Consider the following 22228-nt stretch of genomic DNA (forward strand, 5'->3'; position numbering starts at 1 on the left):
CGCCCCTTCTCCCGTTCAATTGCCCAGGCGATGGTTGGCCTAAGAGAGGGTCATCATCGCACGAGATTATCGGCCGAGGTCCGCCAAGACATGCGTATTTGGTTAGCATTTTTGGCGGATTTCAATGGTCGAGTCGTCTGGAACAAACCGGCCTTGTCCTCTGAAGAGCTTGGTCTATGGGCAGATTCAGCGGGAAGCATGGGTTTCGGCGCCATCTTCGGCACAAAATGGTCGGCGCAAAGGTGGCCAACATGGTGGCATGAAGAGGGGCTGACGAGCAATATTGCTTTCCTTGAACTGTTTCCCATTTTGGTGGCCCTCAGAACCTGGCCCGATGGATTCAAAAATCACTCTGTCATATTTTGGTCTGACAATATGACCGTTGTAGAATGCATCAATAGTCAGGCAGCACGTTGCAAAATGATTTTAAGGCTGCTTAAAGAAATTGTCTTACTGTGTATGCAACTGAACGTGGTATTCAGAGCAAAACATGTCCCAGGGGTGATGAATCAGGCTGCTGATGCACTGTCTCGTTTTCAAATGCAGGCTTTCTTGGGTTTCCTTCCCTCAGCGGACCCAGAGCCAGCACCCTTTCCCGAAGCTCTCTGGTCTCTCGGTGCCCCGAACTTCGTTACCTCGTGGGAGAGAGTCTAGCACCAAGGACGAGGAAGGCATACGAAGGGGCGTTTCGGGCTTATTTAGCCTTTTTGGGGACTGAGAGAGGGGGGCTTTGGGGGCATGAGGATTGGGTAGTACATTTTCTGATGTCCTTGCGTAAGGCTGGGAAGTCGGTGGCTACAGCCCAGAGGCATCGTGCTGCCATTTCCTTTGTTGCCAGGGCGCATAATATCCAGGACCCGACAGCGTCTTTTGTGGTACAGAAAGCGCTGCGTGGGTGGCAACGCCTTGAGGGTCGCAAAGTAGATGAGAGGCGCCCGATAGGTCTGGATAGGTTGTCCCAGTTGCTGGCCACACTCCCCGCCACATGCTCGTCTCAGTTCGAGGCCTGTTTGTTCCGAGCTGCTTTTACGCTTGCATTTCACGGGGCGATGAGGATAAGTGAGCTGGTGGCAAGGAACAAACAGGATGTGGTGGGGGGTTTGTGCCGGGAACACGTTCGGATCAGGGGTGAGACGATGACTGTATCCTTTGTCAAGTCAAAAACCGATCAAGGTGGGGTGGGAGACTGCATAGTCATTCGCAGGATTCCAGGGTCCTCCATGTGTCCGGTGAAGTGTTTAGAAGATTACCTAGCACGAAGGGTGGCATCATGGGGAGGGACATTGTTGAGACACGCGGACGCCACCCCACTGACGAAGTTTCAGTTTCAGCGGGTGCTCGCGATGTCAATTACCGCAGCGGGCTTGGACCCGGGTGAGTTTGGGACCCATTCCTTTCGGATAGGGGCTGCCACTGAAGCTACAGCCAGGGGTCTTAATGTGGAACAAGTAAAACGAGTGGGGCGTTGGTCCTCCAATTGTTATAAGAGGTATGTGCGGTTGCACATGTTGTGAAGCTGTAATAATGTACTCACGCTTCTTGTCTTTTGTTTGGTTTTCAGTTACGCAAGCCTTCGAGGCAGGGCGGACTATGCAGTCGACCCAACACCAGGCCAGCGGTCAGACATCACCGGCTGTGAGAAAGGAGGTGTGGGTCGTGGGCCACTCATACGTGAGGCGTGCCGCAGACGTATTCGAAGCAGGTGACATGATTCACGTAGCTGGGGAATACGGGTACAGAATGTCCTTCTACGGAAGGGGCGGTCTCTGTATTGACCAGTTTCGGGCATTCTTTGAGGGTTTGTTAGGGCGGACGAGGTCACCGCCGTCTATAGTCATAGTACATTTAGGGGGCAATGATTTGGTCACCACCGGTAGACGACTTCTCCTGGAGGCAATGCTTTCCACTGTAAGTTGGTTGGCGAGGAAAGTTCCGGGGTGCATAATTGCGTGGTCTCATATGATCCCACGAAAAGTGTGGCGGGGGGCTGTTTCGATCCCTGCTTTGAACCATTCTGTTAGAAAACTTAATAACAAAGTGAGTAGGTTGTTTCGTTCCAGGACATTGCATTCTATCTCGCACGGTTGTATTAATGATGACAGTATGTATCTAGGGGATGGTGTGCATTTGTCTCGGGTCGGAAATGAGTTACTCATAGGGGACTTCTTAGCATGGTTAAAAACGTTGGAACATGACCTTTAGCTAGGAGTTTTGTGGGGGGCCCGGATAGCCGGTCAACTATCCGGGCCTGTGGCGGTAAGGTCATGATCGGTGAGCACTAATTAGTAGATCCCTATGAGTGGGCGTCACCCAACACGGATGGGAGCGCTCGGGAGAGGTGGCCATTGGCCCCTCAATGGGGAGGCGGTCCCTTCTAAGGATGGGTCGCCGGAAGTAAAGGAAAGGCGGTCAAGGCCCCTTCCTTTGTAGGAGGGGTTACAGCCCCCTCCTGGGGAATTTCCCGGGGCCAGTGACATCTGCGACGGCAGATGCGGTAAGTAGTGTGGGGTTGGGATAAGGTCTACGGTACCTTCTAGATACCTCACACGAGTATTCGAACGACCTTTAACTGGCGTCGAGTCTTTAGGTGCCCCCGTCAAGTCAAGGGAAATTGGTAATAGTTGCACTTGAGGTACGCCTCCGTGCTGTCGCCCAGCCCAAGTGGGAGGGGTAAGTCTGGTTAGGGATCTTGACACCGGTTATGATCTTGCCGTTGGCCCTTAAACGTTAGGTTGTACAATTTCAATATGTCAAGAAATGTTTTGTAGGATGCTAGTTCGGCTAGGAGAACCTCTGTATTAGAGAATCTGTTAAGGTTAGCCAAACATCGTAATATGGTAATGAAATTGTACATAACATGAAACGTTTAATGTTTTTGTTTTAATAAATACGGCCGGGATGGTCACTCCATCCCACTTCCAAAAACTTCAAGAACTGTTTCCGGTTTCCCTCCTTTTGGGGATTGATTGTGTTGAGAGGGGGTGGCGGGTATCTCGGCCATATGGAAAGGGGCGACCAACTCGGTCCCCCCGAACGTATGGCCGAGTGCCTCGATCCCCCCAGGAAGCCATTTTTGGGCGGGAGGCGCGCCTCAGCTGGTATGCCCGAAGCGGCGTAGCTGGGGCGCGCTCGTTCCCGCCCTAGAGTGGGCTGGCCTAGACACCGACGCAGCCAGCCACGCCCTCGGGGCAGGCAGGGGCGGGTATACGCCCGCCCTGAAGACGGATAAAAAGGGACGCAAGACCAGAAGACATCCTCTTGTTCTTGTGCTCTGAAGCTGCACCTCCTCGCTGCACGTGAGCTCGGGACAGAACGAAGAGCCAATTTTGACCCACCCACCAGCCCCTGAAGACAGCCAGTTGTGTATAATAAAGTTGATTAATTTTTGATTCGGTTTTCGTATACAGGTTGTAGTGCCATGTTGATGAGTTAATAAAGAATGGTTGTTTTGAGTATGTTTGCCATTAAAGATATTCAGTTTAAGGTCGAATTTTTAATGCATGCTCTTTCGGTCATAGTGGCCAATGTATTCGTAGGTTAATTTGCACTGTCGTATTTATTTTGGTAGGCGGTAAGGTCATGATCGGTGAGCACTAATTAGTAGATCCCTATGAGTGGGCGTCACCCAACACGGATGGGAGCGCTCGGGAGAGGTGGCCATTGGCCCCTCAATGGGGAGGCGGTCCCTTCTAAGGATGGGTCGCCGGAAGTAAAGGAAAGGCGGTCAAGGCCCCTTCCTTTGTAGGAGGGGTTACAGCCCCCTCCTGGGGAATTTCCCGGGGCCAGTGACATCTGCGACGGCAGATGCGGTAAGTAGTGTGGGGTTGGGATAAGGTCTACGGTACCTTCTAGATACCTCACACGAGTATTCGAACGACCTTTAACTGGCGTCGAGTCTTTAGGTGCCCCCGTCAAGTCAAGGGAAATTGGTAATAGTTGCACTTGAGGTACGCCTCCGTGCTGTCGCCCAGCCCAAGTGGGAGGGGTAAGTCTGGTTAGGGATCTTGACACCGGTTATGATCTTGCCGTTGGCCCTTAAACGTTAGGTTGTACAATTTCAATATGTCAAGAAATGTTTTGTAGGATGCTAGTTCGGCTAGGAGAACCTCTGTATTAGAGAATCTGTTAAGGTTAGCCAAACATCGTAATATGGTAATGAAATTGTACATAACATGAAACGTTTAATGTTTTTGTTTTAATAAATACGGCCGGGATGGTCACTCCATCCCACTTCCAAAAACTTCAAGAACTGTTTCCGGTTTCCCTCCTTTTGGGGATTGATTGTGTTGAGAGGGGGTGGCGGGTATCTCGGCCATATCTATTCAGTAAGGCATGTTGGGCTCTCACACACTTTACAATATAATTGAGCTCAAGTCCCGCTGAGACTATGCTGAAGATATATAAAGCAAAGTGCCTCAGCATAGCATTATACAGGGTGGCCATATGGAGATATACGAAATGTGAAGGTGTACAAGTTACAGAAAACTATTTTATTAGATATCTCTTAGCGATCCCCAAAGGCATGTCAGTATATGTATTCCACACTGAACATGGCACTCCCTTTGTCGAAGATATGATTAAGATAGAACCAATAGTGTTATGGCATAAAATCTGGACTACTTATCATACAAAACTCAACAAAGCAATAATTGGTGACTGTTTAATATCATAATTTTATTTATGTATCCCACGGCTGGCATATGTTGAAAGGTTTTTTAGTGACATGGATTTTCCTGAGTATTTTGAGACACCTGAAATACCGAGTACGATCAGTAGAAAATGGATAAAAAAGGAAGCTATGGCACACTTGGAAAAACTCAAATTGACTACTGAACTATCTAAACCCAGCGTCCTAAAAAAACAATTGATTTTAACTACTTTTAACATCCAGCCATATATCAAATTTGTTTTAAATGTTTGCCATAGGTTTGTTCTGACATGCTTAAGACTAGATATATTTCATAGATTAATCACTTTCCCCACTATGAATGATTGGTCTCCAAATTTGACTAATCGCCCTAGTAACGATAACATGCCCCAGAATACAATGCATGTGGTGCTATTTTGTAAATTTTATACAGCATATAGAAAGAGGTATGTCCTACTGCTTATTAAACACATGTCTTTTACTCAATGTCGCCCTGCATAACTGTACATCCAATCATTATCAACATTTGAGATGTGTTGTGGAATGGCTTCTTTTTTATGGGCAGTTTTTTATGCTAGGAAAAAAATATAAATATGAGCGGTTAGCATCTAGGACATGACAAACAGAGTATAAATCAGTCACGTCTTTTTTTTATAATGTATAGTGACATGTAGTAAAATAGTTTTCATTTGAATATTGCACTTTACCCATCTTAATTGAAATGAAATTTAAAATAACTGTGATATCTAATAGTATTTCTTTTTTATTTTGCAAATGTCTTTGTAAATCTAATCTTATGCAAGCTTTTTTTAAGAAATGTCTTTTTAACTGTATGCTTTTATGATTTCATGACAAAAATCAAATAAAGCTTGTTCAACCGACTCTTGTGGTTCACCCTAACAAGGATTGTGGTTGTTGCCTGAATGAGGCTTCTACTCCTCTTACCCAATAACCCAAATTCTTGTAGTAATGTTAATTAGTATACTGTTTAAACCTTAATTGGTGAGTTGTTGAAATGGTTTAGTTTAATGTGCACAGTTAGTGTTGTGGTAAGTGGTAGTAGGTGGGTAACAAGGTTTGTAAAGTTTCATGTTTTTTGCGAAAATTTAGCGCTCTTAAGTTTTTAAATATATGTGCTTTGTTTTTAGCATGTAATCAACATGCTGTAGAGGTGTGTTATGGAAATGTTTTATTTAATGTTGTTTGTGGTATGTTAAGTGGGTTTGTTTCCTTTTTTTATAGGAAAGAAGACAATTTCCTTGATGGGGCTTTTTTTTCTATGCTGCTTTTAGTTTTGCGATTTGAGATATTATTTATTATCTCGTTTTTCAATGTGTTTATTATGATTTCCGCATATGTTTTTAAATATATTTTCAGGATTATTTTCTATTTTGATAACTACATTAGGGTATTATTTTGAATGCAGGTTTTTTTTGCAGTTTCTTTGTTTATTCTTGTATTTCTTCGTGGATTCCACATGCAGTGATGGGATACGTTGCTCTACTGCTACAGAAATGTAAATATTGTTCACAATTTTTTTATTTTGTGGGTGGAAGTATATTATATCTGTATCAATTTTTTTAAATGTTATGTTTAAATTTATTAGCCAAATAATGTCTTGTTTGGGTTTAGTGTACAGGGTTTTACTTCTTTAAAGTAGTACGTATGCTATTGAGGATAAGTACTCTAGATGTAGTAGTTCTTTGTATAAGTTGACCTTTTTTTACAAAGAATTGAATGCATGTGTAGTATTTGCTGGTTTACTTTTGTCTTTAGTGTCTTCATAAGGATTGTTGAATTTCTAAGGTTTGGTAAACGTGTTCTTTTTGGAATAGTTATTGAGTTATGATATGGTTGGATGATGTCTGCAAATTGTGCCTTGAAATTAGTTGTGCCACGCTTCTGCTCAATTGTTTGTTTCAGATTCTTTGTTAAGGGTGAATTCATGTACTTTCCACCAGCTAATGTGTAACCTGGCTTGCTGTCTGTTTACAGAGCGGTGGAGACGACCAACCCAGGTGTCCTCAAAGTAATCAAATAGTGACGTTAGTTTATCTAGTGTCCTTTGTAAAATGTTTATTCTTTTAACAGGCATAGTACTGGGTAACTTCATTTAGAGCAATAATTTGAATGGAAATAATTTCTTTTTGTGTAGTATTCTATACTTAAAGTCGATTTTCTGAGGTGAAGCCATATGACTCTGAAATAATGGAAGTAAAAACCCTATATTTGTGTGTTTGCGTAGAATTTGAATATTGTTTGTATCATAACAAATTCAAAGTCTATGATTATTTTATGTAGTCTGAACAGTCTTATTTTATTATATTAAACATGTCGGAGTAGGTTTTGATTGCTTGTTTGGTAGTAGGACTAATATTATTAGTATTTTACAATCATGTACATATCCATTGATGGTATACAAATGGTAGAAAGGAGGTGGACAGGTTTTAAAAGTGCTGTCCATTAACCTCGTGGCACATTATTTTAGTGTTATTACGTTTTCCTCTGTTGCAAATATTATTGTGCATATCATTATTTTCATTGTCATATAGGATGAAATTCTTTTTTGTGTGGGAGAGGCATAGATTCTTATGGATGTCTTTCTCAGCAAAGGTTTAGGGGTTGACTTTGTCAGCATGCCTCTTTCCAGAATTGAGCGTTTTTTAAGGTAAACACAGTTGGTAGCTGTGCTATGCTTTTGGTATGAATTTTACGGGTATTCTTTCTGTACTGCTCCACTTGGAGTACTGGACTTTGTGGAAACTTCTGTGTATCTGACCTCGATTTCAGCCATATTTGGCCGATGGTTATGATCAGTAGTGTTTTCTACTTAATCATGTAAAACAATTACCCTCCGATAGCATCCAAGAAAATTGTATTTCATTCATTTACATTGGCTATGTTATTTGCTGCGATGCTCTTTGTTGTAGGCGTAGCCTGGGTGTGTTAGCAGGGGTTTTCCTTTCTGGGAATCAGTGAATTTTGCCTATTTGGACATGGTATAGTCTGTATTTGATAAAAAAATAGAAGCACTATTAAGCATCATGTTTTGTTTATCATAGTAGTAATTTACACTTTTTTTTCACAGATGTTTGCGTTTAATACTTATATGCAGCAGGAGTTTTCTTTTTTTCAGGCGCGTTTCTTTGCTTTTGTGCTTCTCTTCTTTGGTTAGGTTTACCTTGTATTGTTATTTTTTGAAATAATTGTGCTGGGGGTTGAAAAGGGTATGGGAGTTTGAAGGTATATAGGTTGTTTTTAATAGTTTTATTTTTCCGCTGCGTGGTTGGCTTCTTTTTTCTTCTTTGGGGGCTGGCACAAAGTTACAGAGAAAGCTTTCTCCTATTATAGTGGTTGTAAATATTTTGTGCAATGTGGTTCGTTGAATTAGTTTTGCAGTGTGCTCAGTGGATTATTTAGTTTTGTAAATTATTTTTAAGCCATTTAGAGGTTAATAATTAGTTTGTTTGATTGAAACTGTATCGTAATCTTGTTAAACTCCAGCATCGTGCAGAAAGCAGCAGAGAAGCACAAAGGAAGTCCAAGAGGCTTTCTTCTGATTTTGAAACACCCAAGGATAGGAAAGTGCATTACAGAGGACAAATACTTAATTAAAAGATAAAGTTTAGGCTTATTCTGAAGTGAGAAATGGGGAAGTCTATTCTGGTCAGTTGCCAAAGTAGAAAACCATCCAAGGCTAATGAGGAGAATACCCCCCCCCCCCCCCCACCCAGGGTAAATGTTAGCAAACTCCAGCCATATAGACCTATTAGCATTTCAATAAGTCAGCCCAGTGGCAGTAAGGAAACAATTAACTCCATGATTGAGTTACGCAGTTGGAGGATGGAGGGAAGAGGGTAGCTTGCCATAAAATAGGTTAAAACCAGGTTAAGAATAACTCAATGTGCAAAGGTGGGAGAGCAGATCTCACAACCCCAGCTTCTACTGCAACAGCTGTTCATACTCCCACTAATACAACCAAACTTTGAGAGACAAGCACTATAATGAATACTGTTGGAGCAGGAGGAGAAGAAGGAAGGGGGTAATCAGAAGATGAGAACTGGTTGGATACACTTAGCCTGTGTACCATGACTTTACAGATTCATACCCTATTGCACAATAGGAGACATTGGGCATATTTACAAGACCGTAACTCTGCCATAGCATCAATTTTGGGATGTTACACTGGCATTTTTTATTGCCTTATTACAAGTTGCTCCTAATACCAGTTAGCTGCAATTTTCCAGCGTAAATGGGAATATTCAATATCGCCACTTCTGTTAGCGGGAATTAATGGAAATGAGATGCAAGGTAGGCGTTCCTGTGAAAACACTGCTGCTAAACACCCAACACGACTTTTGCAAGAAAATCCCAGTACGTCACTAAACACAAACAACTGATGCTAAGTCCAATTAGATGCAGTTTTATAAGGCCAGAAAATAGCTGGTCTTTAAATTGGGGCAAAAATATGGGCCCACATTTAAGATGTCTGGGTGCTGGATAGCACTGCAAGGAATAATTCTGCGCTGCCCTGCATCAAAATAAGGTCATGAATGCACCCTATCATTAAGATAGGGAGCATTCCTGGGCCCCATTCATGAAGAGTATCGCATCATTGCGATAAAACAGCAATTGGATACTTTTCACCGCGCCCTCCTTGCAACACCATGGCTGCACTGTCTTTACTGTACAGCGCTCCATTTCGCAACCATTGACAGATACATATGAAATCCCGACGTATCTGTCAGCGCTAAAGTCACTCATTGCTGCAGTTGTGTTTCAAGCATGATGCAAATCCAGCAATGCGTCGGGCTAGCCTATCCCTATGGTACTGCTTCACCCATATGCCTGTTTTTGCGCAGTTCTGTCTGCGAATTGTCGCAGTGAAATCTGATAGATTTCATTGTGCCACTGCTATGAGGATTTGTTGTGTGGGAACACCCACCCTGTATACATTATACCTGACTGAGGCATAATGTGGCACAGGGCTTTCCAAAGTCACACATATGCCTAGATGCGTCACTTTGTAAATACGATGCAACGTGGTGCACAATTCATGCTGCAAGTACGTCAAAATAATGACGTACCAGGGGCGTTAAACTGCCGGCAGGGGCTCATGAATAAGCCCCCTGTCTTTTTGCAATACTTTGTCTCACAATTGCTGCCATGTGCCAACGCAGACACCCTTGCACTATGGTGCAAGGGTGAGTGTGTCACGGAGTTGATTGATGTTGTGCAGGAAGGCTCACCCACCTGCACAATACCTATCAATCTAGGGTATTTGCTCTTTATCTGTGTACTGCAGAATGCTGCACATGTAGAAAAAGTGAAAAAAGAGGAGAAATTAAAACATTAACTGGCAAGGGAACACCCACAGCATCACCTATTGAATGCCCCTTTCACACCGTTTAAAAAAGGGTACATATTTACAAATCCGTGAAAAGCTACGTAAAGTGGCTTTACGTGGCCTTGTAAACATGCTGTGGCTCATTGCGGAACCGGAACGTCAAACATGAGAGTACTGGCAGGGCCTCATAAATGAGGTCCTTGGATAATGGAAGAACTCCCATCATTAATTCTTGGCAAGGTAACAACGTCATGAAACTCCAGCCATTTCAGCTTGTAGCATCAAGGAGACCACAACCCCTGACATGCATCGCTCACCTGAACAACTGCTCTTTTCCCTTTGGGTGACAACTGGACCTGATCCCCTCAAAGTGCTGACCTCTGTACATCGGAATTTCAGCAACAGGAAGCTGGAGAAAAGGAACTTCAGAAAACCAGAGACTCTCCAGTACTATCTTCAATCGTGGAAGAAGGAGAGACACACAACTTATCAACATTAAATTTGGTTGTCAGCCATCTGAGGAGTCACATCCAGGGCTGCATGTACTCCGCTGATACTATCACCATGTAGCAACGTATTGTAAATATGTTGCTAACAGGGCAATAGTTTTCAGTGATAGACAGCGTTAAGAAAATTGCTGCTACTCAACGCAAAAACTGATTATAGGCAATTCTTGTAAATATACCCCATAGCCTTTTGCTGGAGCTGAATGCAAGGCCTGGTGAGATGACTGTACACAACAGTTCCAAGAGAAGAAGGAAGAGAGCAAGAATCAAAGGGAATGGATCTATAAGAATCTCAGTTCAGTTATTGGAAGCAAGGGAGAAGAAGATTATAGAACTAAGACCTGCAGAAACTCCAGACCACCTCAAAATCAAAGAAGTAGGGCATAATTGGAATGAAACTCAAACCCAATCAAAAGGTTAAAAAAGGTTAGAAATGGAATTAATTCCAACAAGGGAAGCAGTGAAATCAATTTTGTCGCTGGAAGAAGTTCCAGGAAGGATAAATTAGGTTGGTCCGATTAGTAGACAAGACCACAGCTGTTCCCTATGGCGAGTGGAATTTGATTCAAACTAACTGGAGTGTGCAAACAGATTAACTCAAGAAAGTGAATATCATTGGTCAGAGGGACAATGACAATCCCAATTCTAAGATTCTCTTTTTGAGACTCTAAATCTAAGATTAAAGGAAGTGAAAAAGGTGAATTTATAGCAAAAAATGAGTATTTCATTGTTAAGTTCTAAAACTATTCAAATTGATAACAAATTGGCTCATGTAGAGACCCTCATCATGGTGCTAGGATGCCACATTTCAGACTTAGAAGATATTCAGGGGAGTGGCAAGAGAGAAAGTGTCAAATAGAATAAAAGATGTAATGTGGATCAAAGAAACGTATGAAGATTTAGAAAACCATGCTAAAAAAGAGCAAATGTGAGATTTGTGGCTATTCAGAAAAAGGCAGAGAAGGGAGGCACTGCTGTTAAAATGAGAACTTCCCTTAACATAGATGTAATTCTTCCAGAAAGGGAGATTTGGCTATAAGCAGACCTTATGGGATACCAATGTGCATGTCCTCCAAGAGCACTGTTAAATCTGAGACAAATCCACTTAACTTTGAGATTACAAAGTCAAAGAAAAAATACTGCAACAAGCTATACAGAAAAAGACATTTCGAGAACAAGAAGCATCAGCCATTAAGGTGATCTCTACTATGTCGATAGAATCTGGAAAAAAAAGATGAGACTTTAATCAGTTAATTCTAAAAGTTCTGAAACAGGGATTCAAGACAACTATAGTGGAGCAGGCATGGTTGAAACTTTCTTTCAATGCAAAATAACCATCTATATGCGAGTTCACGAGGCAATACAATTACTAAATAGAGTTACACAGGGTAGGATATAATCGTGAAAAGTCCTCATTATATGCAGGAAAGCTGGTCTGGTGTAGATTATGAAATCAGTGGGTGCAAACTTCAATAGATTTTAATTGTATACATGATATGGTGTGAATGTGTCAGCAGCCTAAGTGTGACAAGATAACAAGTAAAAGATTAAAACTGATTAGTCTTAAAATGATGTCTTTTAAATTGAATGGCCTAGGTCATAGACAAACGATTTACAAAAAGGGGGTGGTGATGAACAGAGTGTCTGAGTTAAACAGACCACTCTTACCCAGTCCAAAGATCAGGGCTTGATCCATCACCGTTATTTATCTCACTGCCCCATCCCAGTTCAGAACCTGGCTATATGCAAATCAGTCTGTCCCTGGCCCAGTGCATCATGGGAACAGGGCAGACTAAACTACCAAGCCAATTCTTCACCAGAAAGGAGACAAGCTACCGGGGACCGGTTTCTGGCATTTCAGCCTTCTTCGGCCCGGCTTGCTTGAATCCTGATGGAGCAGTGAGAAAGGGACTCATGTCTGAGTATACCCTGCCACACCTATAGTGGCCAAAAACGATTTACAAAAAGGGGGTGGTGATGAACAGAGTGTCTGAGTTAAACAGACCACTCTTACCCAGTCCAAAGATCAGGGCTTGATCCATCACCGTTATTTATCTCACTGCCCCATCCCAGTTCAGAACCTGGCTATATGCAAATCAGTCTGTCCCTGGCCCAGTGCATCATGGGAACAGGGCAGACTAAACTACCAAGCCAATTCTTCACCAGAAAGGAGACAAGCTACCGGGGACCGGTTTCTGGCATTTCAGCCTGGCTTGCTTGAATCCTGATGGAGCAGTGAGAAAGGGACTCATGTCTGAGTATACCCTGCCACACCTATAGTGGCCAAAAACGATTTACAAAAAGGGGGTGGTGATGAACAGAGTGTCTGAGTTAAACAGACCACTCTTACCCAGTCCAAAGATCAGGGCTTGATCCATCACCGTTATTTATCTCACTGCCCCATCCCAGTTCAGAACCTGGCTACATGCAAATCAGTCTGTCCCTGGCCCAGTGCATCATGGGAACAGGGCAGACTAAACTACCAAGCCAATTCTTCACCAGAAAGGAGACAAGCTACCGGGGACCGGTTTCTGGCATTTCAGCCTTCTTCGGCCCGGCTTGCTTGAATCCTGATGGAGCAGTGAGAAAGGGACTCGTGTCTGAGTATACCCTGGCACACCTATAGTGGCCAAAAACGATTTACAAAAAGGGGGTGGTGATGAACAGAGTGTCTGAGTTAAACAGACCACTCTTACCCAGTCCAAAGATCAGGGCTTGATCCATCACCATTATTTATCTCACTGCCCCATCCCAGTTCAGAACCTGGCTATATGCAAATCAGTCTGTCCCTGGCCCAGTGCATCATGGGAACAGGGCAGACTAAACTACCAAGCCAATTCTTCACCAGAAAGGAGACAAGCTACCGGGGACCGGTTTCTGGCATTTCAGCCTTCTTCGGCCCGGCTTGCTTGAATCCTGATGGAGCAGTGAGAAAGGGACTCATGTCTGAGTATACCCTGCCACACCTATAGTGGCCAAAAACGATTTACAAAAAGGGGGTGGTGATGAACAGAGTGTCTGAGTTAAACAGACCACTCTCACCCAGTCCAAAGATCAGGGCTTGATCCATCACCGTTATTTATCTCACTGCCCCATCCCAGTTCAGAACCTGGCTATATGCAAATCAGTCTGTCCCTGGCCCAGTGCATCATGGGAACAGGGCAGACTAAACTACCAAGCCAATTCTTCACCAGAAAGGAGACAAGCTACCGGGGACCGGTTTCTGGCATTTCAGCCTTCTTCGGCCCGGCTTGCTTGAATCCTGATGGAGCAGTGAGAAAGGGACTCATGTCTGAGTATACCCTGCCACACCTATAGTGGCCAAAAACGATTTACAAAAAGGGGGTGGTGATGAACAGAGTGTCTGAGTTAAACAGACCACTCTTACCCAGTCCAAAGATCAGGGCTTGATCCATCACCGTTATTTATCTCACTGCCCCATCCCAGTTCAGAACCTGGCTATATGCAAATCAGTCTGTCCCTGGCCCAGTGCATCATGGGAACAGGGCAGACTAAACTACCAAGCCAATTCTTCACCAGAAAGGAGACAAGCTACCGGGGACCGGTTTCTGGCATTTCAGCCTTCTTCGGCCCGGCTTGCTTGAATCCTGATGGAGCAGTGAGAAAGGGACTCATGTCTGGTGCTCATTGCACCATCAGGATTCAAGCAAACCGGGCCGAAGACGTCTGTAATGCCAGAAACCGGTCCCCGGGAGCTTGTTTCCTTCCCAGTGTAAGAATTGGCTTTTGTAGTTTGGTTTGCCCTGTTCCCATCATGCACTGGGACAGGAACAGACTAATTTGCATACAGCCAGGTTCTGAAACTGGGATGGTGCAGTGAGCTAAAAAACGGTGTTGGATCTAGCCCTGATCTCTTGACTGGGTGAGAGCTTTCTGCTTAATTCAGAGACTCTGTCCCTCACCACCCCTTGTTGTAAATATTTTTGTACACCCTAAGCGTGGAAGGGTATTCTCAGATGTGAGACCCTTGCTCATTGCACCATCAGGATTCAAGCAAACCGGGCCGAAGACGGCTGTAATGCCAGAAACCGGTCCCCGGGAGCTTGTTTCCTTCCCAGTGTAAGAATTGGCTTTTGTAGTTTGGTTTGCCCTGTTCCCATCATGCACTGGGACAGGAACAGACTAATTTGCATACAGCCAGGTTCTGAAACTGGGATGGTGCAGTGAGCTAAAAAACGGTGTTGGATCTAGCCCTGATCTCTTGACTGGGTGAGAGCTTTCTGCTTAATTCAGAGACTCTGTCCCTCACCACCCCTTGTTGTAAATATAGGTCATAGACAAGCTATCATTCTCCTTCAAGAAACACTCCAGACAATACCCAGGATAAGCAAGATACAAATGCGTAAGGAATGGTCAAACTATAGGTATATATTTGCTTCAACTAAGCAAATGAATAGAGAAGATGCAATGATATTAAATAGAAAGTTAGATATTGGAATAAATTGTGTATAGTGGTAGAGATAAAGTAGGCAGATGGGATTGGGTAGGTATCATCCGAGAAAACAATATTTAATACTTAACTTCTAGGGCCCGATTGTAGATTATCTTAGACACCTAGGGCAAGATGTAGGTAATCCAGAAATACCGAGTCCTTAATAGCGAATTTTACCAATTCGTTCTTAAGGACTCTGTATTTCCGATGTACGTAATGAATCGGTGAAAATTACTGATTCAGTATGAATCGCTAAAAAATAGCAATTCGGAATGGATCGTAAAAAATAAATACCGAATACCCACTACCGAATCGTAAACACCGAATTCCCAATACCGAATCGGTAAATAACGAATCAGTAATTTAAAAAATCGGTAATAGTGGAATCAGCCAATTCTGTGCATTCTCATTACCTCCCAAACAGGAAGTGGCCACACCCAAGCAGCTGCACTGAACCTGGAGCTGACTGTGAGGCAGGGAGCAGAGCAGAGGAGCCAGGTGCAACTCAGCTTCATTTTGCAACAGAAACCTAGCAAAACGGCAAACAAGGAGAGGGAGAAGGAGGCAGGTGAAAGGAAAAGGAAATAGAAATTCAGCAGGAGGGTGCTGGAGGTCCTCATTCAAGATTTTACAAAGGTCCATGATAGGTTATTTGGAAAGCAGTCCCTACACGTGCCAGAGTCTCTAAAAAGGCAGATCTGGCTTGCAATACAGGAGAAAATCAATCCCATCAGATTCACCCAGCGCTCCATCGAGGACCTGAAGAAAAGATGGTATGATTTGAGGAAGACTGCTAAGGCGAGGATGGCGGAGAGGCAGAAGCAGACCAACAAAACTGTTGGAGGGAGGAACACAGCACCTGCACCAACTGCTCTGTATCTCCTGGTTGAGTCCACCCTTGACCCTTCTAGGTAGGTCGCTCCCCCTCCGCACAGCACCACCTGTGCCTGTTCTCTCCCTCACTGCCACTGTGTCTCTCTGCGCGGTTTTTCCTTCTGCTCCCCTCGCGGCCCCTGTGTCTCTCTGCCCATTTTGCCTTTTGTTGCTTAGCTGCCCCTGCATTTCTGTGACCTTTCTGCCCTTTCTTGGGACCTTTGTGCCTCTTTACCACTCGTTTCCCCCGTTTTTTTGCGACCTTTCTGCCCTTTCTTGTGAGCTTTCTGCCTCTGTGCCACTCGTTTCCCTTTCTTTTTTTGTGACCTTTCTGCCCTTTCTTGGGACCTTTCTGTCCCCTGTGCCATTTGTTTCCCCCCGTCTTTTGTGACCTTTCTGCCCTTTCTTGTGACCTTTCTGCCTCTGTGCCACTTGTTTCCCCCATGTTTTGTGACCTTTTCTGCCCTTTCTTGTGACCTTTGTGCCCCTGTGCCACTCGTTTCCCCCCGTTTTTTGTGACTTTTCTGTGCTTTTTTGTGACCTTTGACCCTGCTCGCAGGCAGGTCGCCCCCACACCGCTGCTCGTCACCTGACTGCCTGGTTCCTGCCTCCCTGCTGCCTCCTTGTTTCCTGGGTTTTTCCCTCACCTCTGCCCTGGGCGCCAGTTCCCCCTGCCCCCGCCACTCCCGATCTGGCCCTTTCCCGCTGCTGCTTCCCTGCGGCCCCACCCCCTACCTGCCTCCCCACTCCCGCCTCCTAGCTGCTCCTCCCTCCCAAGCCACCTCATATGCAGGCCGAGAAGCAGCCGCACAGTGGTCACGCGCAGTGGGCATTCCGCTGGCGCGCCAAAGGTGTGCTTAAGGCAAGCCCGTCTGGGCCCGTCCGTGCCTGGACCGCACCCAGTGCCAGAACCCCTGGACCCCGCAAACGCCACAACACCAGAATCCACTACGACGCCAGCACCCTCCACGCACTCGCCAGCCGAAACCACACCTGCTTTCAGGCCGCCCTGAAACAGACCCACGGACCCTTCTCCTGCCACACCTGCAGCTTCACCTGCGACAGAACCACCAAACCTCCAAGGACTGGACTCAACCACCTCCGCTGCATACTCCTCATCACCCACTCCGCATGCAAACACGCCGTTGAGCTCTGAGATCTGCTCAACACCTCTGCCTCAAACATGGCCTTCCTGACCGAGACCTTGTGAAACAACTCCTCGGCGCCCGACATCTCCATAGCCATCCTTGACGGCTTCAAGATCACCCGCAGGGATCGCTCCAACGGAATCCGAGCTGGAATAGCCATCGTCCACAAGTACACCCTCAAGGTCGCCACCCATGCAGACAATACCCTCAACACCGCCGAACACCTGCACTTCCGGATCCACACCAACTCCAACACCATCCTCAGAGGAACACTCATCTACAGACCCCCGGACCCCAGGCTCAGTTCAGCGACTCCATCACCAACCTTGCCAGCACCCACATACTCGCCTCCATGGACTACATCCTCCTCGGGGACCTGAACTTCCACCTCGAGAACAACAACGACGCCAACTCCGCCACCCTGTTCAAATTATGTGAATCAGTGTCAGTCAGTATCTAATCTGTGAGGTATTGTTTTCCGCTAGCCTGGTCACCTACTTTAACCCCTCTCCGCTCACTCCACTTGCCTGGTTTGACCAATTTATTTTGTGTATTTCAGTATCAATTAGTATATATTGTGTGATCTATTGTTACCTACTAGCCTGATTCCCTAGCTCTTCCTTTCTCCGCTCTAAATTGACAACCTTTTCAATATCTTAAACTTTCTCCTGTCCTACCCTACCACTGCCCACAAATTTCCCTCCCCTATCCCATCCTTCCCCCTCCTACCCACACCCCCCGATCTGATACCGTAACTCTCTAGATTCAACCCCTCTCTCACCCACCACTCCCCCCTCCTTCTGCGCTCTTACCTTAGCCCCCCTTCTCCAGCCACACACCACCCCCACCTCAGACCCCCACTGATACACAGGCCACCCTCACCAAACACGGACCAAACTCCTGAACCATCCCATACCCTCTCAGACTTTCGAAAAATGCCAAAAAGAACCTTAAACATACCTATTTAAAACGACACCCTGAAACAACTATCAAAGCCCCACATCCCCCATTAAAACTAACTATATTTTCTACACCAAACGCCCCTCCAAATGGAAAAGCACCTTCTTTAACCACCTCCCAGTATCTAGCCAATCAATATCCCCCATGGTTTCAAATTTACTACTTCTTCTTCCTCACTCTTCCCTGGTGATATAACCATCTCCATCTACAAAACTGGAAATATCTTAATCCAAGCCTCTGAACAACACCTCACAATTTTCGAACTCCTCTTCAGCACTCTTTCTAACCAGCTTACACTAACCTCCCCCCAACACCCCCTCAATCCCCCAACCCCTCAGTTCACCCCTCTAATGCCACAACTTCTAACAATCTCCCTAACAATAGTATCCCTGCAGCTACTACCTCTCTGGCACCCATACTAGAACACTCTCCTTCCGTAATACTACCCCCTCTACCAAGACCAGCTCCATCCCCCATCCATGACCAAATGCCCCCCACCTCCCAGATAATCACCCTACCACACTATGACACTCCTTCCAGCTTTGACTCACCCTCCACTTTTACTCCTAGCCCACCCCCCACTCTGACATTATCACCCCCGGGTTAACCCCTTCCCTTTGCTGAAGAATTATCCAACCTCCTCACTAAATCATTTCTCTCCAGCTCAAAAAACCTTTTCCTTGGAGATCTCAACCTCCACTGGAACGAACCTAATGACCCGGCAATCAGCCTCGTCAATAATCTCCTCGAGATTAACGAGCTCAAGCAGCTTTGCCTCTCCTCTACCCACATCAAAGGAGCCATCCTAGACCCAATCACCTCAACCCGGATCTGACATCCCTATCTAACATCATCCCCATTGACTGGTCTGACCATCATCTCATTCTGTTCATAATTTTCCCCCCTGCCCCTCCTGCCCCTAAAAAAATTAATAAAGCTACAGTCGTAGTTAGAAACTTTAAAGAAATCCCCCCTGGCACACTGGAACCTCAACTCCAAGCCCAACTTAGTCTCACCCCCTCACTTCTAATGCTAATGACCTCACAGAGCATTTCAACAAAACTGTAACAGAGGTGTTACACCAGCTTGCCCCTTTGAAAACTAAAACATAAAAAAATGCCCCCTCTAAATCTTGGTTCACACTAGACCTTAACAAAGAAAGACGCTCGCTGAGACTGGCGGAAAGAACTTGGAGACAGCACCCCTCCCCATGCCACCTTACCCTCCTTAGAGCAGCGAGAACTTCTTACAAAAAACACATCTTTTCAGAGAAAGTGTCATTCTTTCGTCTCCAACTCTCACGTGCCAAAAACAGACCTAGAGAACTGTTCAACATTATTAGAAACCAAACCACACCGGCTCCCCTTAACCCGATTGCCTCCACTAACAAATGTGAAGAAGTTGACACCTTTTTCTGTGACAAAATCGATCGCTCCTTTCTCAATATTCTACCCTCGCCCACCCCCAACCACCCCTCTCTGCACCTCTTTTACCTCCCCCTTTGAACACTTCCCTGACCCCCTCTCCCACCCTCCCTTCTCTCACCCTTCCAGAACCCATCTCCCTTCCGCTTAAAAATAACTCCTCATGGCATAATTTCCACCCTGTATCAGAACAGGAGGTCTTCAACATTTTAGCCAAAATTAAACCTTCCTCCTGCACAAAAGATCCTCCCCCTTCCGCACTCATCCAAGAACTCAAGCATGTCATCGTCCCCTACTGGACCAACATCATCAATGCCTCCCTCTCAACAGGGAATGTACCCATCTCCCTTCAACTCGGGCAAATCACTCCCATCTCCAAAAATCCCAAAGCTGACCCAACGACCCTGATAATCTCCGCCCCATCTCCAACCTTACCCTCCTCTCCAAAGCCCTGGAAAAATGTGCCCTCCTCTAACTGGACAAACACGTTGATACGTTTAACCTGCTCCACCCCCTTCAATCTGGCTTCCGCAAAGGGTGCAGCACAGAAACCGCACTTCTGAACATAGTCGATGATATTCACCTAGCCCTGGATAAGGGTGATTCCTACCTACTCATCCTTCTTGACCTTTTCGCGGCATTTGACACTGTTTACCACCCAACCCTACTAAACGCACTCAAAAACCGCTTCGGCTTCAGTGGCACTGTCCTTAACTGGTTCACTTCCTACTTTCAACATAGAACACAACAGATTACAATTCAAAACTGCCTCTCTAACCCAACCTCTGTCTCCCTTGGCGGCCCTCAAGGATCCATCCTCCATCCCGCTCTCTTTAACCTGTTTATGGAACCCCTTACCCGGATACTTAAACAAGTGAAAATCAACTACCACCTATACGCTGATTACACCCAATTGTACTATAAAATTAAATCCCATGCGGATATCCTACACCTCAACTCAGCCTTAACCAAGATCCAAACCTGGTTCCACATCAATCATCTGAAACTCAACCGAACAAAACTGAGATCATCCTCTTCTCTCCCAAAAACAACCCTCTCCCCATCCAAACATGGAATGCCGACCTTAATGCGCTAGACTGCTCTCTCTCCCTCGCCGATTCGGTTAAATCACTAGGCATCACTATTAACAATAAACTCACACTTAATTCCCACATCAAGAACTCTGCAAAAAGTGCTCTCTTCACTCTCCGTCATCTCCAAAAAATTAAACCTTTTATCCCAGCTGATGACTTCAAATTAATTATCCAGTCTCTTGTTCTATCCAAAATAGACTATGGTAATGCCCTTGTCTCTGGCATCCCCAAAATCCACCTGGCCCCCTTCAAATCCCTTCTCAACCTAGCCGCCAGGTTAACAACAAACTGTAAATGCATTGACCATATCTCCCCTGCCCTCAAGTCCCTAAAGTGGCTCCCCATTGAAGGCAGATCCTCCTACAAAATTGCCTGCATTACTCACAAAGCCCTTTAACAGATGACCCCATCCTACCTCTCCAACAAACTTAAAAAAGCTGGCTGTGCCCGAACACTGAGAAGCTCTAACACTCTCCTTCTCATTCCCGCATACTCAAAAAAGATGCTTCCAAATCCCTCTCCTTCTCGGGTAAGGCCCCAACCATTTGTAATGCCCTACCCAAAAACCTTTGATGCAACCCCTCCTACCCCAGATTCAAAAAAGACCTGAAAATTCATCTAATCACCTCACTCTGGGGAAACTAAATCCCTGATCTCCTTCCTGACAACCTCTCCTCCTCCCTCCTTAGACTTCTCCCCCTTCCCTCATTTCACCCCTCCCATTTTCCTTTTGTCACCTCCCTTTACCTCCCACTACCTACTATGTCCGCTGAGTCCTCCCTGACACTCTATAAATGTTCCCATGCACAATCACATTCTGGTTCCTGCAACTTGCTATTCTATCCCTACCTATATGTGCCTTTAATCATTAATGTCTTTACCTATATTATTACCTGTATTTTGTATTGGTTCTAACACCTGTATAACTCGTAAGTTGTTCAATTACTATGATTGTTTACTATTGTGTAATGCTATTGCTGATGTAAAGCGCTCTGATACCCTTGGGTGGAGCTAGCACTATATAAAACCTTCAAATAATATTAAATAACCTCGGTCTCAGACAACTCATCATGGCACCCACCCAGGCTGCCGGCCACACGCTAGATCCCGTCTTCTCCACAGGCTCCCACGTCGCCTTCGACCACACTACCGAACTCCACTGGACCGACCACCGCTGCATCCATTACACCTTCAAGAAACCAACCACGCAGCACCGCACCCAACAGCTGCCTCGCCGCTACTGGAGCAAAGTCACCGAAGACCAGCGGATCACCTCCCTCGCCAACAACACACCCGACCCCACCAACGCAGAAGCCGCAGCCCGAAACCTCAGACAGTGGATCGACGACTGCGGCAACACCCTCACCCCGCTCAAGAAACCCTCTAACAGCCATGCCAACAAGAGAGCCACCTGGTTCACCGACGAGCTCCAGACCTTTAAATGCGCATGCCAGAAACTGGAGAAGACATGGCTCCATGAACACACACCGGACAACCACGCAGCCCACAAGGACGCCACCCTTAGACACCACCACCTCTTCAGATTAGCCAAGAGATCCTCCTTCAAAGACCGCTTGGATAACAACGCACACGACAGCAAAGAGCTCTTCAGCATCGTAAAGGAACTCTCCACTCCAGCGCCAATGCCAATGACATCCTGCCCTCACAAGAACTGTGCGACTCACTAGCCATCTTCTTCCACCGCAAGATCGCTGACATCCACGAAAGCTTCAACACCACAACCGCCCTGACTACGCCAGATTCCACAACTCCTG

The sequence above is a fragment of the Lissotriton vulgaris genome, chromosome 3_1 (assembly GCF_964263255.1).
Source record: "Lissotriton vulgaris chromosome 3_1, aLisVul1.2, whole genome shotgun sequence".
In the NCBI taxonomy this organism is placed as follows: domain Eukaryota; kingdom Metazoa; phylum Chordata; class Amphibia; order Caudata; family Salamandridae; genus Lissotriton; species Lissotriton vulgaris.